Genomic DNA, 5,579 nt, shown 5'->3' with positions numbered 1-5,579 from the left:
CTTGCTTTAATTTATATCAATAACCAAGTGTCAAATTAAATCATAGTAACAGGGATCAGACATTGAAGTTAGTGAATTACAGGACCATACTATCTTAAATAGAAGAACAGAACACACACATCATTATATGTAAAATCGAGCTTTGTACATGAATATTTTATGATCAATAAAATATATTTTTGCTGGTGTGGCTGAGTTTTCACCTTCCTATCGAAGAGTTTTCCCAGGATAAAAATGCTTTGAGTGTTCAGTGAATTGTTTATGCTTTTTTTATTGCTGTTTATCTCTATTTCTGGGCTAAAACATCAACAGAGGCAATAGGAGACCTATTCATTTTTTGCTTCCTACATTTTTGGTTAGATTACAGGCTGCCTTTTATATTGGATGGGCCGGGCTTACACTTTTTTCTTATGGAACTTGGATCATCTTTAAATGTGTCCAATTATTATTATTACATCACAAATTTGACTCATTTTCATTATCATCATGGGTCTTTTTTTTTTTGGTTAAAGGTGGCAAGGGGGTGAGTATTCGTGCTTGTGCTTAGCTTGGACACTATTGGAGTCATTTCAATCTCTATGATGGTTGATTGTTGGAGTAATCAGAAACACGAGAGGATGGATAAGGAGTCACGAATAGGGAGGCAGATAGAAGCATTCCACTAGGTAGAGCACCCCATGCTAGAAATCCAATTTTCCTGCCACTTGGGTCCAAGAGGACGAGTGTCCACTTTTGGGCTTAGTGTGAGAATTGCTTTGGGCCAACCTGTCATGCTCCCTGATTCCAATTGTATGGTGATTGGATGCTGTGAAATAAATTTAGATGTGGCATGAATAGGGAGGGTAGATACCAACACTCCACTAGGTAGGCCGCCTCTTGCTTGATGTCCTATGTGCTTGCTAGTTGGGGCCAAGAGGGCGAGGGTCTGTGCTTGGTCTTAGTGTGAGGATTGTTTCAGGCCAATCTATCATGCTCCCTTCTTCAAATGTGAACTCTAATAAAAAGATGGGTTTAATGAACTATACTTCAAATGTTTTTCTAGAAAGGTTGCGAGATCTCAACCAGATTTATCTTTATAAAGTCTTTTTATGTAACCTGCAATAGTTATATATTCTACAAGAAAAGTGTGCAAGATATAGTGCAATAATTATATGTTTACTACATTGAAATGTTTGTAAATAATGGGAAAAAAATTGTCATGTGTGAAAGTTATGATGGCGTTACGATGATATTTTTTTTGGAGGATGGGTGTGTTTTCACAAAAAAATATCAAACATGTATTTATGATATGCAGTATTTCAAAATTATGCATAAGGGCAAAGAAATACATTGCATTAGCTCAGAACTAGAATGTATTTAACTTCTAAGTCAAACACTCAAAATCAATCAAAAACTACAAAAGGTAAATGCCAAGCAACAAAGAAACACTTGTCAGATGAGCCAGTAAGGCTGGCTGCTATGATGTACGATCCATAAGGGGGTTGTAGTTCTTAATGAAAAAGTCTAGCTTTGTTTTAACTCCTAATTTGGTTCAGTTGTTCCACATCAAATACATCAGCCATTACAAAGACTCTCAATTAATTATTTTAGCATTCATTGGTGCCATAGAATTATGAGACTGCTAATGTCCCAAAAAATTTCAACCAATTTGTTTTTAGTACAATTTGCCCTATAAAAGCCATGGGACCAGCTGATTTATGAGTCTCCTGAACTTCTTAGCAGTTTAAGTGGCTCCCCTCTCTTCATGGGACTATACCCTAAGTAGTTGCGATTTTTGCATAGGGGTATAAAAACTTGTTTTTGTTTGTTTTTTACAGTATTCACTAAGATGATTTGCCTACAAATGACACAGGAAGCTACAAAAATGATGTTACTTCTATTTTTGAAATGAAAATTGTGTGTGAAAGATCTGCATAGCTTTTTGACAATTTGTGGTAATTTTGCTCATATATTTGAGTACCTCAAGGAGGCACAAAATGCTCATTAGGCTTCACAAGTTTTGTTTACCATCTTTTACGATTCAGAAGAACCAGTGTTGTGCAATTTGAAAGCTAAATTCATAATAAAGTGCTCTCGATTGATCCATTTCTACTCAGCTTATATAGGCAATGGTGATGTAATAGCAATCACAAACAGTGACATGGAAAGGAGAAATGTTGTGCTTATTGTTACGGGCCAAACAAAATGAATTGCTAGTGATGTATTTGCATTTGAAAAGAATCACTGTGTTTTTAGATGAAGAGCTTGTGGAGTTCTTGTCAGATTTGGAGGCAAGAAGTCAACAAGTTTGATTTTCCTCCTTACTAGCTAATGCTAAGGGGAAAAAAATTATTGACAAAATGTGGGCCAAAATTCTGGAAAAAATTGGGAAAATCTTGATCAACCTTTTTTTGGGAAAATATCTTGATTTTTTAAAGAAAATATAATATATGACAAATATTATGTATGGAATAATTAACTTATATTAAGAGTGATATATATATATATATATATATATATATCTTATTATATATATTGTTATATAATAATTATAATATATTGAGGGTATATTACTTGTACTATAACTATAACTAATATAAGTTAATATGTTAAAGAGACATGTCTCTTTATTTCATAGTTATATTCATTCATATAGTAACTTGAAACACACATAAAAGATCCACAAGTGCTATTACAAGTTACAGAATAGTCGATCCTATTTCACTAACATGGTATCAGAGCAGTGTTGCGATCAAGACAGCAAATCAGAGATCTAGTATCACAACAGATCATTTCCCAGGAATAATAGAATCACATGCCTGAAATAATGATGGAGAACTTCTGAACCACTGGAATAACTATATCTCCGACTCACCTTGTGTGGCATCAACTTTGTAATAGGAACCAACGATGGAAGATTACTAGGTTAGAACTTGATATGTATCAATAGAAAGGAATGAAGAACATTGTGTATGTAGTGAATCATGATATACATAACGTGTTATACAACTATGAGGATGAAGGAAGATGTCATAGTAGTTTCAGTGAGTAGCTGTCTTCTATGCAAAGCAAGTATTGTTACCAAAACTACTTACCATGTCACCTACAAAGGCAATGAAAAGATTAAGATCTAAAGTATGCGGTGGGAGTATGCAGTGGAAATGATCTGCATAGGGCCTCTTAGAGCACTCTACGATTACAGATCATAATTGCAATTTGTCTATGTTGATGGAGAATTTTATTTTGGTGAAGACAAAGATAATATTCCAGCATTGCTAGTACCAGATGATCAACCTCATACTTAAAACAATAACAGCCACAAAACTGTATATTGGGATGGCACATAATAAAATATTCTGGATTTATTTTGTTCTTAGCTCCTCATCTCAAGTTGTAATTTCTGGAGGACATATCGACTTTTATATATCCAATGACTTATATGAATAAAACAACAATTATATATCTCACAAAGGTAGAAGTATAATGAAGTGTGATACTAATAAGGCATTGAGACTAAAAAGTTAATTATTTTGGGTGACCAATCTACTAGGTGAACCAAATAAAGGAGCTGTGTGGTGGATATCTTCTTTATGGATTTCTTTAGATGACAACCACCTACATTAAGAGATTCAAGTCACAAAAAATATATAGATATGAGACTTTACAAAATAATATACAATAGATTACATAGCAAGAAAAAAAAATCACGAATATAATAAATATATACAACAAATTGAACAGATATTACTGCTTACCTCATATATTTTCGAAGATCGTATATCACTTGTTTGATGTTATTGTTGAAGTGCTCTGGGAGAGATAGAGGTAGCACGTACTGCAGTAATTATAGACCAATCATTTCATTGTTTTTTAACATAACATAACGAACAATTCATGTAGTTTATGAATATATTGTAAATACAGAAGAACATAACTTACCTTGAAGAAAGTATGCCAATCATGCATTTTGAGCCCTGGCCCAAATTCACTTTTTTTTGATATGAGATTGTTTATGTTCGCAGCAAATCCTGTGGGAAATCGAATTTTTCGTATGACTTCTTTTATGGCATCACTTTGCTGCTTCGTTAATAACCATGGAAGGGCACTTATATTAATCTGATCTCTGTTGCTATTTGAGTGAATGAAATTTTTCAATGCATGATTGGATTCATGCATGTCATTACAAATTTTGACAATTTTTTCTTTGTCATGCCTTCCATCCAATATTTTCCACAATGTCTCTGTTATATTCTTTCCAATATGCATAGTATCAAACAAATGCACAATTTTTAAGTGCTCGTAGTAGGGTGACCTACTAAATTGTCTAGGATAGCTTTTTAGTCCCTTTGGAAGGTTGTCAGTATTGCCTTGACGACCTTCACGATCATCAATTACACAATTAGTCAACAAAAATCACAATAGAAATATATAAATTACAAACATAAACCATTAGGTGGAACGACATTACCTTGATGATTAATTCTATTATATTCCAAATTCCATAGGCGAGGTGTCATTCTTTGTGGCTTTGATGTAGTATCTTCTTTCCCATTGAAAAGATGTTTTTCCATACTTCGATACTTATGATTCCTGTGGAGGAAGTGTCTACACTCATCAAACACCTGCTTTCCTAAACTTTTTGAATGACGAGATTTCATCTTTGGACCACAAACTGGACATGCAAATTTTCCCTTTGTTTGAAGACCTACAAGATAATGATGTAATTGGATTATTAAATATGTTGATTTTTATAATTAGAATTATTGTGTGCAACTTGAATTCACTATAACATACCACAAAAATGTGTTAGCCCTGGGGTATCATGTATTGTCCATGCAAGTATTGCATGGAATTGAAATTGTCTTTGTCGTATTGGTCTAGACACATCATACATAGTGACACCGTTCCATAACTCCACCAACTCGTCGATAAGAGGCTCAATATATACATTCATATCTTTTACTTGATATTTACCTACTTGAATGAACAGTAACATTACATAGTTATTGTGACCATTTTACTGCAAGATTTGTAAGTACGTGTAAATTAATAACTATCAAATGATAAGATACCTGGAACAATCATTGCCAACATAATGTGCTCCCTCTTTATTGACATCCATGGAGGAATGTTATTGTTGATAACAAAAATAGGCCACACCGAGTAAACAGATCTCATCTCTCCAAATGGATTGACACCGTCCACTGCCAATGAAAGCCTGAGATTACGAGGTTCTTCTTTGAAGTGTTGCCACTTTTCCTCTATGTGCATGAATGTTGAACCATCCGCAAGGATTCGAATAATGTCATCTCGACTTCTATTGTGTGCATGATAATCCATAAATTGAGCCAAGCTACTACACCTAAATAATTGTCGCATCAGTGGAATAATGGGGATGTAACGAAGAACCTTTTGAGGCACCTTTTTTGTTAGTCGATCTGTTCGATATCTACTCGTATGACATACAGGGCATTGTGTTGCAAATTCATGTTCTTTATAATATATAATATGATCATTGGGACAAGCATGTATTGCTTCATACTCCATTCCAATATCTTTCATAACAACAGTTAATTCTTGATATGAGCGAGGTAGAATAT

The sequence above is a fragment of the Cupressus sempervirens genome, chromosome 2 (genome assembly GCF_028749045.1).
Source record: "Cupressus sempervirens isolate cs-2001-9-10 chromosome 2, ASM2874904v1, whole genome shotgun sequence".
Taxonomy (NCBI): Eukaryota; Viridiplantae; Streptophyta; class Pinopsida; order Cupressales; family Cupressaceae; genus Cupressus; species Cupressus sempervirens.
The sequence above is the reverse complement of the archived record's forward strand: the minus strand, read 5'-3'. Positions refer to the sequence as shown.